The sequence below is a fragment of the Delphinapterus leucas genome, chromosome 8 (genome assembly GCF_059928025.1).
Source record: "Delphinapterus leucas isolate spDelLeu-1000000601 "Yukka" chromosome 8, BTC_Dleu_Yukka2, whole genome shotgun sequence".
Lineage (NCBI taxonomy): Eukaryota > Metazoa > Chordata > Mammalia > Artiodactyla > Monodontidae > Delphinapterus > Delphinapterus leucas.
This window is the reverse complement of record NC_143136.1, coordinates 115,944,678-115,958,586: the sequence shown is the minus strand read 5'-3', so window position 1 is coordinate 115,958,586 and position 13,909 is coordinate 115,944,678.

Genomic DNA, 13,909 nt, shown 5'->3' with positions numbered 1-13,909 from the left:
TGCCACAACTACTGAGCTCGTGTGCCACAGCTACTGAGCTCGTGTGCCACAGCTACTGAAGCCAGCGCACCTAGAGCCCGTGCTCCACAACAAGAGAAGCCACTGCAATGAGAAGCCCGCGCACCGCAACTAAGAGTAGACCCGCTCGCCACAACTAGAGAAAGCCCACGTGCAGCAACGAAGACCCAACGCAGCCAAAAATAAATAAAAATAAAGTAAATTTCAAAAAAACAAAACAAAACAAAAACCAAAGTCTCCATAATTCACAAGGAGCTGGTCCTTAAACACAAACTTGGGAAAAATTAAACAGTATCTGATAAGCTTGAAACACATAAAATTCCTTTTAAACGATTTTAAGAGTAAGAATTAAGAGTTGTAAATACTTGGCAGCTTCAGCTGTAGTCGTCCAAAAACTTTGGCTGCCGGCCATGACCCTACTGGCAAGGGTAGAATGACTAGAAGGTTATGAAGGCAGGGGGATCACAGAGACTATCATGAGAGCAGCTGCCTCTGGTTGTTATAATTTGTCTCTTTATGTAAACATAATATTTCCCCAACCAGTTCTACAGGTCCTTCAAATGCAAGGACCACATTTCATGGCTTCCCATATTCACTGCCTCTTGAAAGTGCCTTGCATATTTCAGGAAGTATGGAATAGTGTCTAAGAAGAAGGGTTTTAGGATTAAAAACCTAGATTTGAATCTATGAGCTTCCACTTTCACTTACTGTGTGATACTGGGCAAGTTATTTCCTTCTGTGACTCAATTTCTTTATCTGCAAAGAGTACAGATTACACTGTAAAGAGTAAACAATCTTACCTATGTAAAGAGCTTAGCATAATGTATGGAATGTGTTATTTAAAAAAATAACGTGGGCTTCCCTGGTGGCACAGTGGTTGAGAGTCCGCCTGCCGACGCAGGAGACACGGGTTCGTGCCCCGGTCCGGGAGGATCCCACATGCCGCGGAGCGGCTAGGCCCGTGAGCCATGGCCGCTGAGCCTGCGTGTCCGGAGCCTGTGCTCCGCAACGGGAGAGGCCACGGCAGTGAGAGGCCCGCGTACCGCAAAAAAAAAAAATAAATAAATAAAATAAAAATAAAATAATAACGTATATAACATGCGCCTGGCTAGGAGTATGGGTACTGAGGATATAACAGTGAAAATGACAGATAAAAATCCCTGTACCTGTGGATTTTTTTGGTGGGTGGGGGAATATAGATGACAAACAAGCAAGATAAATATAATTCTTGATACAAACAAATGCTATAAGAAAATAAATATGATGTGGTAAAGAATGGCTGAGACGTAAGGCGTGTTGCAGTAAATAGGGTGATTAAGGAAAACCTCTCTGAAGATGTGACTCTGAGTTAAGAAATGAAGGATGAGGAGACAGCCATGAAACAAGCTTAAGCTTAGGAATCATGCTTGAGATAGGGCACAGCGAGAACAAAGGCCTTGAGATAGGAATGAGCTTCAAATGCTCTAAAAGCAGAAAGAAAGTCAATGTTGCTGGAATGTAGTGGGGGGGGGGTTGACATAGAAAATGAGAGTAAGGGATGTAGAAGGTGCTCAGTAAGTGGTTAAAATATAGAAACATGTTAAGGGCTTTACAAATGTCTAGCCCTGCAGTACTATGTAGATTGTGGATGTATTTTCGTTTTCTTTGCTTTCCATTTTTCTTTCCTCCTTTCTGTCTTGGCCTTCCTGCCCAGTGCCTCCCTTAGCTCTGAGAGCGTGGGCTTTCCAGCTTCTCTGATGAGATCTCAGTCAAAGAAGCTATTTACAGCTGCTCCATTCTTGACTGTGAATGAATACACGGAAAGAGTTGAGTGGTGAGGGAGGTAGAGATTGAAAATCTAGAATTTCTTGCAAAAATCAGCTGGGTACTTTTCTTGCTCCCTGGCTTAAACCTGTACGGTGAAACCCTTTCCAAACACAAACAGCAGGAGACTAAAGGCAGAGGCACAGCAGGCAAACTCAGGGGCAAAACACTTTTCTCCCTCACCAGCATGCCTGAGATGACATGCAGCGGGTCCCCTACCTCTCTCAAGCTTGCGGCGGGCAGGTCTTGTCGTTTGGCATTTCCCGCCTCACTCTGTTGTCTTTTATGGTGAGGACTAAGATGTCTGGTTAGGGGCTGCCTCAGAAAGTGCCAGTGAGAGGCACAAGATACAGAAGTGAGACTGGAAAAGCCAGAAGGGACACCACAAACATTTGGACATGAATTTGGAGGAAGCAGACTTTGTACCATAGGAAAGGAAGTATAGGCAGAAGTACATCTCTAATGAAGAGCATTATCTATGGAAAATTGGGATTATGAATTTTGGGGATTAAAATCATCACCATGATACACTGATGATGATACGATGATCAGCTTCTCTGATACGACAAATGTGAAACTTAGCTTCTTTATATTTCACTTTTCCTTTCTCTACTCTCTCCATTGTTTTATTAATTATATTTAAAATTTCTCTATTGGTTACCTTGACTTTTATATCCATCAATTTAAAATAGTATCTTCAATTCTTTTCTTTCTTTATGCTCCTACTCTTATTCCAGTATTTTTAGGTAATTCAAGATGGTAACATTTTCAGTCTGTCACTGCAGTAAAAAAAAAAAACCCAAAGCCCACTTCTGTTTTGTCCATTAGTTGCTTCTAAAAATTAAAATCTGAATATCTGAATCTATGCCATTTTTAGAATGTTCCAAATTTCAAGGACCAATGGATTTTCTCTCCCTTTTTTTTAGATCAGTTGCACAAAACCATGTTACCTTTAGTTTGTGCATGTCTGCATGGAGACTTTTCACCTATTTTCCCTCCATGCAGCTGCCAATTGCTTTTCTCTTCACGTTAGAGAAATAAAAAGAAACCCTATGTTTTCTTATTTCTAAGATCATCCAACTTCTTAATCAATCGTTTGTTAAAGAAAATTTACATTTTTGTTGAAGACATGCTTCTTGGAGTCCCATAATTTGTACAAATTGCTTTAGGTCTTCTGCAGAATAACTATCATGGAACTATTTTCAAATTATTGAAATTTTGGATCCAACTGTGTGTTGGGTGCTGGTCCTCTTATTTCAAGAATTCTTCTTTTTTCCCCACCCCCCAAAATGCAATTTCAAGTACTTTTTCAGAAAGAATCTGTGGAAGGTAAAATTTCTAAGTCTCCCCGTGTCTGAAAATGTCTTTGTCTTCATGCATGATTGATTGTTTGTCTGTATATAGAATTAGGACAAACTTAAAATTTGGCAAATGATGCATATTGTATGAAATCAATATTGTAAGGCCTGCTTTTGTAATCAAAGCTGAGAGATTGCAGAGCACTGTACCAGTAAATATTCTTCCCCTTTCTAATATCATGTATTAACTTGTTTTCATGGAGTGGCTCTTCAGAATTGGCAGGTTCCCACATTCTGTTCAATTTAACCAATACTGGCTTGCTTTTTCTAGTGAAGGATCAGTTTTAAAACATTGTGATACTGATACAGAGAACTTGATACAGTATTTGTATCTTTTAATCAGTGTAGCCTTTGCAGTTATGAGCTTCTGCTGCTCAAGAGCTGGGTCAGTACAGTTTGCGTGCCATCTGTCCTCTTGACATTAAGGAGATACGGAATCGGATGTTCCATCGTTGGGGACAGTATCCCTCACTCCTCCCCACCCCTTTACATTTACATCAAGTGTTAGAACAGTGCCCAGGCAGCATAGCCACAAGCTGGGTTTATGTGGGCCTCCAAGTCTAACCAAACTCCAGACTTTGAGAGTCATTTTGGAGGAAGCCTGTGTGCGGTGTTTTAATCTAATAAATTTGATGAGAGCAGAGGGGAAAGAAACTATCATAAAGCAGGTAAACGTAGAAGCTTCTTTTGTATCCCAGGTGTGGCTTCTTCAATGGACCAAGCTGCTGCAACGCAGTATTGATTTGACAGAGCCTCTGCTTCAATGATGTCTGTCTCACAATGGCTCCAGATGATTTCTGTACTGCAAAATAAAGCCAAACTCTGGAAACCAGCTCCCTCTTGTTGGTCTTTTGTGTCCTGACAATTCAGAGCTAGTAAGTATTGTACTGGCCTTGACACAGCTGCTCATTTCCTTCACTAGAGCTGAAAACGGATGCTGGGGAAGAGTGCTGAAGACCCTAGTGGTTGGTGGAGTGCTGCCATCTGGCTTCACTGTGAGTAGACCCCGAATTACTTCTTGGTACAATATAATTATTAGACTCTCTTAGATATCCTTAGTAGTGGTGTAGAACAGGGATTCGTTCCCATCAGGGAGTAAGTGACATCCGGTGGAATGGGTGCGTTAATATATTTATTTATTTAATAAGTTAATTAATTTTATTTTTGGCTGTGTTGGGTCTTCCTTGCTGTTCACGGGCTTTCTCTCGTTGTGGTGAGTGGGGGCTACTCTTCGTTGTGGTGTCTGGGCTTCTTGTTGCGGAGCATGGACCCTAGGCACGTGGTCTTCAGTAGTTGTGGCACGTGGGCTCAGTAGTTGTGGCACACGGGCTTAGTTGCTCTGTGGCATGTGGGATCTTCCCGGACCAGGGATCGAACCCGTGTCCCCTGCATTGGCAGGTGGATTCTTAACCACTGTGCCACGAGGGAAGTCCCAGTATTTTCATTTAATTCAGATTGTAGACAGACAGTTTTTAGTGGTAACTCCTTTCCCCTTGATTGTTACAAGCCTCACTGTATGTGCTGTCATTTACATCGAGGACATTGTATTCTCTTTTATAGTTGAGTCTGTCATTTATGTCGGAGGAATGAGGACATTGTAACTGTATTCTCTTTTAAAGTTGAGTCTGAAGGACATAGACTAAGGTAGGCAATCTGTTAAAGGATTTAGGGTAATAATAACTTCGATTATCCAAGTGATTACTTTAGCTTTCTCAATCTCATACTGTCCATTTTTGGCCAAAGAATTTTTTGTTGTAGGTGGGCTGTCCCGCACATTGTATGCACCTCCCTGGCGTGACAACCCCAGATCACCCCGGTTGAAAACAACTGCTTCCTTTTCATAAGATTATCTAAAATTCCAGCAGGCCTTTCCCCTCTTTTCCTGCAATATTTCACATTGTGAGCCGTTAACGCAGGTGGAGGCACAAGCTGGGTTAGTAGTACGAAGGAAGTACCAGGATGCCTTCATATTCTGCATTCGGCATATTTATGGGAACAACCAACATTTCTGTGCCAGGCCAACGGGGCACAAAGGTGATGAGGGCAGAGTCTCTGCAGCAGCTCAGTCTGGAGGCGCCTGCTCCTCTGTGGCCTGGCTAAGCCTTCAGTTACAGAACGGGCGGCCTCGTGGGTGCTGGAAGGTCCTTCAGGGGAGGAGCACGGCTGGCAGGTGCGCTGTACTTTCCTTTTCCGTAGTAATTTCAGATTAATTCAGTGTACCGAATACAGTTATGGTCCTATTAGATTCTTATCCCTGGGGTAAAGATCAGCTGAGTGGGTCTCTAAGCAAGAGCTAGGGTAAGAATTAAAACTCAGTCATTCTTCCTCCTCCTAAGAACATACCGAGGGGAAAGGAACACTTTCGGTTCTGTAGGGGGAGTTTAAAAGCAGATAAATGGCTTTTGAGGGAAGTTCCTGTGCAGGCTGACATGACCCCCTGGAAGGGCCAACTGGAGAGTTGTGAGGTGTCCTCTTGCTGGAGCCTGCTGCTTGGCACCGCACGAGGGAGCGGAAAGCACCGGGCAGGCCTGCGGGGATGAGGCTTGACAGATGGCGGCCAAAGTGAGGTAAGTGGTAGGATTCTTTTGGAAGCTACTTATTCTGCTAAATGGCCTAAAAAATTTAAAGTGCTGTAAAACATTCTCTTACAAATTTAATATTTGCTATAAAATCATTGCAGAAGCAGTTGAATGATTTTTAGTTGTCTTTATTAAAATGAAACAAATTAGGTACAAAAACCTTTGTTCCAAATAGATACTATGTATCTTACCAATGTTTTTGCTTGGTTTTGAGTTTTAAAGATTGGTGTAGAAATTATTTCTAATATAAATAAATGATTATTTCTTCCTCAGAGGGTTGATTTTTGTAGTACGCTGTTTACAAAAACTGAGTAAGTGAAAATGACAGTTTATAAATTTGTACCATTTAGGAAAAAAATGTTTATGTAGTGTAGCATGAATAACAGCAGATAAAACCATTGAAGATGTTAGTTTTTACACAGGTGGTAAAACCTTTAAAACAGACTCCAACATGCATTACATGTGCATTTCTGACCTTAACGTGCAAAAACAAAGCTACTGGTTAAAATAGACTTATTTTTGCTACAACTGAGCACACTTGTAAAATCCTTATTTTTATCATTAATTTCAATGAATAGCTTTGAAGCTATTCTGCTTAAAATGAGAATAATTTAAAACAATAATATTGAACACTGTAACCCAAAACTAATGGAAAACTACAGTGCTGCTGTGAACAAAGCCAGACAACAAAGTCAGACATTCTGGCAATGTGTAAAACACGAAGAAAAATGTTCCCCCAAGTTGTAGAACACTGAGGTACACAGAACAGTCTTCTCATATAAATCAAAGGTTTTCAAAGAAAAGGGAAAATACTCATTTGTTGTTGGCATCACCGATGTCTAGGTAAGCTGTAGTTAAATCACCCGGACAAATACAAAATTGATAATTCCGTCTTTAAAATAAAATAACCAAGAACTATTCCATAAATAGGATGCTACCTACTGGGGAAAATGGCTATGCATGTAGGCTACATTGTCTTCCGTCCTGGCAGCAGATGGACTGACTGCAGGTGAAAACACTCATAGAATGGAGGTTAGTTATTTCATTAGTGATACTTGAGAAAGTCCCATTTATGCCAAACCAGCAGCGCCCCTAAATAAACAAAACTTTCACAAGAAAATTCCTAAGTCACTTCCTCCATGTGGCCTTCCTCCGATCAACCCCAAAGATCTGTGAGACCTCCTTTATTCTGTATCCCATCATCATCTAAATCCCAAAATTTAATTAAGGATTTTCCAGACTTCTTCTTTAGAATCTTTTCTGAAACAAATGGATTTGTGAGGATCTGGAAGTCATATATAAGCTTTCCTACAGTTATAGACTTTAAATGAAGTTTGGCTTCTATATTATATTGACACCTGTGAATCTGTTGCTTAATATCAATAAAAGCTCCCCAGACTCTCTGAGTGTGATGCTTTTCTTTCCAAAGGCACAGACCTAGGCTTCCTGGTGTCATCCTTCTGTATATAGCTGTGCTCAGGTCAGCGGTGATGGTCAGCAGCCTGCCCGGGGTGAGAGTCTCCCTAAAAGGGACCCCAGAAATTGATCTACCTTTCAAGAGGCTCCATCAGCATCCAGAAACACTGTACCCTATCTCGAAAGGCATCGGTCCTGCTGCTCTGCAAATCAATGTTCTCCAGGCCTCATTTTGGCAGCGTGGGCCCTGGAAGTCTTTCTGTGCTGTACTTCTGTAGCCTTCCTTCTTGTGCACCCGCACTGCAACCTCTGCAACTTCCCCTTACTTGGCGCTGGGATTTCAGGACCTAGGAATTTTCCACGATGTCCTTCTACATGCTTTTCATCGGCAGGCCTGGGCTGGCATGTCACACAAGGCTAGCTCCTTCGGCCAACCCCCTCTGCTTAGTCAGTGGCAGCTCCGCAAATGCTGGAGGGATGACTCAATGCACGGGAGTGTGTCCTAAATACTGCATTTGAAAGTGATAGTTTTCCTGAGCTTCTCATGACAATGACTAACCTCTCTGAATGTTTCTTTATGCCTGTGAATAGCTTATCGAAACGGATTAAGCATCCTTTTATGCATGTTCTTAGTAATACTGGCAATATAGTTCTTTTTGTTTGTTATGGAAATAACCCAAATTGGGAAAGGTAGCTTTAAAACTCCCCCGCTAACCAAAGCATGATCAATTGGGGAAAAAATTTTGAATTCTTTTCTTTTTCTTGTGAGAGGCATGGGAAATAATAGGAAAGGGAAAGTGGGGAGCACCACTCATCAAAAACATATTTTAAGAAATGTGCTGGCTTCTATTTCAGGAAGGTTTACATCAACACTGTTAACAGACAAATGAAGGAAAAGGAAATGTGGATCATTGGTATTGGTACTTTTCAGAAAGGCTGATTGATAATATTTTCTTGTATTTGAGATAATCAAGGACAGAAAGCAATGTCACAGGATGTGAATTACTCCTCATGACGGTGAGGAAGGTGCCTATTTTCTGTCTGTTGTACAGTATGTCTGGGAAGTCCCTCCCACACTGAGTCCTTGGTCTTTCTTCCTCTGACCCTTTCACATGACTTTGACTCCTTATTGGCAGGGCCTTTTCCTAAGATTCTTTTGCTGATAATCCAGTCATGCTGTTCTCACACAAAGGCGAGTACTAGAAATAGGCATGTCAGGCTATGACACAGCCTTCCTCCTCCTTTGAAGGGGTAATGACCTTATTCAAGATGCTTTTATTAGGTCTTCTCCGCAAGTTACCGGAGAAAAGTCATTGCATTTCATTCACACAACCATGCTGCCACTGCCAGTCTGGGTGGTTCTTCCAAGTCTCGGTCAACCCCCGTTTTACATGGCTGAGGCGAGGTAAGAAGTTGGACAATGAATTGTAATAACCTGGCTGATTTCTTACTTTGATTTAAAAAAAAACAAAACTAAGCATTATTATTTTTTTCTGCCTGTAAAAGTAGTCATTCCGACCGTAGAAAATACAGGGAAAACATAAAGAATAAAATTAAAATCCCACAAAATATCATCGTTATTAAATTTTGGTATTTTTCCTTCTATATCTGAGTTAAGTTATCTTGTCCCACTGGATGGGTGGGACCAACAAAAGAATTTTCTTTTTCTGTTATGGCCAAATCTACTGTTTCAACCTGGGAGGATCTGTCAGTTTTCTCATAGTGCGCATCACAGAGTTTAAAACTACTTGGAAATACAGCCCAAGCTGGCTGTGCTTCTTCACCTGGTACCTGGCAGTCAGGACTAGAAGCTGGTGACACTTCTTTAATTAAAGAACTGAAGGAGGGGAAAAAAAAACAGAAACAAAAACAAACAAAAAAAAAACAAACAAAAAAAACAACTGAAGGAGAAGTCTGAACCAACTTGAACTTCCTCTGCAACCTCAAGGGCACAGGTTTCTTTCGAAAGTATGAAAGCCACTGTCTGTAAGTTATCACCTTTTCTCTCACTTTCTCGTGGTTTCATTGACGTGTGATCAGCAGAGTTCACATCAGGCACCTCTTCAGGCTCAATTATTTCTTCCGCTGTCTCCTGAAGCTCTAAGCAGGGTAACGGGGCCTCCTGCTGCTGCTCCATCTCACCAGCGGATGCTTCTTCCCAGGGACTCGTGGGCGGTGATATGGTGAGAGTGAGGTCAAGGTCAGAATCCTCCTCTGATAACTCGAGGCTGACTTCCTCTCTATTCACAGATAGGCTGGTTTGTTTGGTAAATGCAGAATTAAATGTTTCAAAACTCATATGTTCACTGTTTAGACCACTCTTGTCATTCTTTAGTTCTGAAGAGCCATCCGAAGCATTCCTCACTGATGGGATGCAGTCAAGTGAATCTTTTTCTTCCAAGGGATCAGAAGCTGACGATGAGACTACTTCTTCAAGCTGGGACGACTCTACAGTGTCTTCCGAAGAGATGCTGAAGAGACTCTGGCTCGACAGAAAACATTCTTGAGAGAGCTTCATTTCTTCTCTGGGTAACAAATAACTAGAACTTTTAACTAGTGATAATGCCTCTGTTACAAGGCAATTATCAGACGGCGATGGTGAGCCTGCAACAGCCTGCCCTTTCTGTAATGAACACATTTCTTTAGCAAGTATCTCTCTACTCACTGAGAAGGCACAAAGGTACTTAGCGCCTTGTTGTCCTGACATTGCCAGAGAGGGAACGTCCCTAAGACCCTGTGTCTTTTCAAATGCGGACACAGGATGTCTAAGGCTTGTAGCAGGTGATACTTGTTTAATCAACTCCACATTAAAGGGTGTAGGTTTATCAGCTCTGTTTACAACTTCTGTCTGTATTGGTGCATAGGCATTTTTTTCAAAACTGAATGTAACTCGTTCCAGATTAATCACTCCATACTCCGTATCATCCTCCCCTTCCAAGGATGACTGACATTCTTTGATTATAAGGCTGCTATGCTGGATAAAGCCCTGCAAAGCACCTGTTTTTGTTTGCATTTTTGCATGAAAAACATCAACTTTGCTTTCAAGGGTGCTGTACACAGACTTTTGAAAAATCATTGACGGACTGCTGATCCCATCGTAAGTCCTGGCGAATGTGGACTGTGTGACAGTATCATTATAAGATGTCACCTGTGTGCCATCAAGTGGCTCAAAGGTTTTATCTTCAGCAGGAATAGAAGATCCATTAGTTTGGGTACTTCCAATGCTAGAAAGCACCAGATTAGAGGTCTCTAGTTTATCTGATGACTCTTGTTCGGCTTTCCCCCCAATTATCTGAAATGATAAAAGCAAAAGAAATAAATTAATTTAAAAAATCAAGGGCCAAATAGATCTTTTTTTCAAGCATTTACATATGTGAAGAACAGAACAGACAAAAATCAATTTTAGTTTGCTCTGTTCTTTTGAATCTTCATAGGGTAGAGATCAAGCAAATCCCTCTCTTCTTAGGCTTAAAATACCCCCCAAATAGGAATTTGTTTTATCTAAATACACACACACGAGAACTCCAAAACTTTCTTAGTTGCACAGCCTTGTTTTGTTTTTTTTTTAATGGACTTTTGGGAAGAAAAGCGGCTAGACCACTGGCAATTTAAAGACTTGAAAATGCAGACTGCTAAATAGCATCACTTAATTCAGAAATGCAGCAGTAGAGGAAAAAGTGCTCAATTAATTTAAATTATTTTTAGTAAGATTAAAAGATAATCTTTAAAGCAAAGAATAACTTATTTTAAACACCAGCTTTCAATTAGACTATAAATGCACTGTCATCTGGAATGTTCCCATGAGGAAACACTAATTATTATCTCTTGTACTCAGAATACACTGATAAGCAGCTTTCCCAAGGTATCAATCTCTATCCTGTTAAATAAAAGTCCCTTACCCCTTAGCTGTCTTCTTAGCTTATAACTGGACATAATCTCTCTCTCAGTTTAATACCTCCCTATTCAACAAAGCAGCAGAAAACACAGTGCAGCTTGCATTAATAAACTCAACTAAAAGGACTGATTTAAACAGCACCAGAAAGGATTTAGCATAAACAGTAACAGAAATACCTCTAGACAATTCTGATAACCTCATAAAAAGGCTGTTTCTTTTCTTCTTTTTTTTAAAGGCTGAAGAATGGTCTTGTTCAGAATATGGTAAAGTGGATTGACCATACAGTTGACCTACACCTGTAGCTCTGGAACACTACGGCCACAGATTTCCTGCCAGATTTTGAAGCAGTCGTGTTGTAAGTCAGGACCTGTGTTTCAAATCTCTTGTTAAAAACATTTCTGCCTTAGTCAAAGAAAGACACTGACCTGAGCAATTGGCAGGGAGGAGCTGAGACTTGGTTTTAAGAGGACACGACTGGCCAGATACAAAGCGTAGAAAACTCTTGATGGCACACTCATTCTGAGAACAGTTCTATGACCCTCCCAATCGTACTGTAGCTGATAATGTTGGGCCATAGTCGTGAATCTCACCATGCCTGTGCTCTTAGTGAAATGAAAACTTTGATAATCCTAGTTTGCCCTAGAATAGGGAGTGGTACAGGATGTGTGTGCACCTTTAAAGTATGGGTACAGTATTCAAGAAGATGACGGAAACATATTTCTAAGTATATGCTATAGAAAGTGTTAGGAATCGTTAATTTTAACATTCTACTTTCTACTTAATACTCTTTCATGTTTGCAAGAAAATCATTCCTAATTGGACATTACTAAAGTAAGTTAATATATATTACCACGACCGAAAATACTTTATAAGAAACTAGTGTGTGTATAAATATATATGTAATAATTAAAATCTGCCTGACTAAACATAAATACTTTCTTATTCTAAGGTAGTGATTTTATGTATCTCTTTGAGAATAAGATGAAATTTATGAACCCCATCCTCAGAAAAAGAACGCATACACACGTAACATATATTTTATGTGTACACATATAAACACACACATATGTGCATATATATACATAAATACATCCACAGAATTAGACACTGAGAAACAGCTAGAGTGTCCAGATCTGAGTCTTGGCCGGACAATTTACTATGTGCCTCCAGGCCATTCTGTACTTCTCCATCCTCAGTCTTCTCACCTATAAGATGGGTGGCACGGTCCTTACCTCACCCGGCCGTGTGAGAATTAACTGAGCTAATGCGAGTGAAGGGCTCAGACCAGTCTCTGGCCCACAGCGTTCCGCCAGTCTTCATTCTGATGAAGATGAGCATCTGCAGACACTCACAGACCCTCTGAGGCTCACCCCTGGACCTGCAAATCCCCACGGAAGCCCAGGTACAGAAACTCAATGTTAACACAGGCACTGAAGGTGCCCAAACCCATGTAAAATTATTCTGTAATAAATCTGCTCTGAAAGCTTAAAAAGGCAGGTATTTTGTCAATCCATTTACTTAGAACCTTGATACAACTTTTTAATTTGCTCCAATTAAAATTCGATTATCAGGCTTCCCTGGTGGCGCAGTGGTTAAGAGCCTGCCTGCCGATGCAGGGAATACAGGTTCGTGCCCCAGTACGGGAAGATCCCACATGCCACGGAGCGGCTGGGCCCGTGAGCCGTGGCCGCTGAACCCGCGCATCTGGAGCCTGTGCTCCGCAAAGGAAGAGGCCACAACAGTGAGAGGCCCGCGTACCGAAAAAAAAAAAAAAAAAAATTCGATTATCCGTCCTATCAGTTGAGAACAGTGAAATGAAACAAAGTGTATTTTTCATATTTACAAACAGTTATCTGCAGACTATGAGAGGTCTGGCATTTTATTTACTGTCTCAGGATTTGTTTTCTGTTTTGGTGGTACGCGGGCCTGTCGCTGTTGTGGCCTCTCCCGTTGCGGAGCACAGGCTCCGGACGCGCAGCCTCAGCGGCCACGGCTCACGGGCCCAGCCGCTCCGCGGCATGTGGGATCTTCCCAGACCGGGGCACGAACCCGTGTCCCCTGCATCGGCAGGCGGACTCTCAACCACTGCGCCACCAGGGAAGCCCTCAGGATTTGTTTTTAAAAATATTCTTTAATATATTCAATTTTAGTTTCCTTTAAGGTTTATCAAAGATTTTTTATATTTATTATTACTGCATTTGATCCATAAACACTATTATAGGTAAACAGAATAAGTATTATTCACCTCTTTTAAAAGATAATAAGCTCAGAGAACAAGTAATTTGCCCCAAATCATACAACTAAAAAGCTACATAATTATGGTTGGCTCCCAGATCATCTGAGGCCTACGATTTTTTTCCTCCTTTTGTTTCTTCAATCAGGATGGTAGATAAGCTCCACCTGCAGACAATCCAGACTTTGTAAACTAAGTTTCTGGCATTCTAATCCTTTACATAGCTAGAGAATCCACTTTCCTAAAAGAAACCAATGCCTTGTTATGAATGTGATTTTACGTACAAAAAATATTTCTTCAAAAATAACACCAGCATTTACAGTATTCAGCTTGACCTACCTCATTATTACAGGAATAGATGAAATTCTGGCTTTCTGGGGTCTCTGGATGACCTGCTGTTGCAAACATTTCTTTCTGTTCATTCTGCACCCAAAGCTCCAAGCCTCTCACAGGCGGTGGTTTCATGAAAGGAAGCAGGGGGTCAGTGATTGGGAAGGACACTTTGGCAGTAGGACCTCTGGGAGCCTCATTAGTCTCCAACAGAGGGTCTACGGAGCACCTTTCCACACCGGAGGACTCTTCAATTTCACTGAATTCAAACGATTCT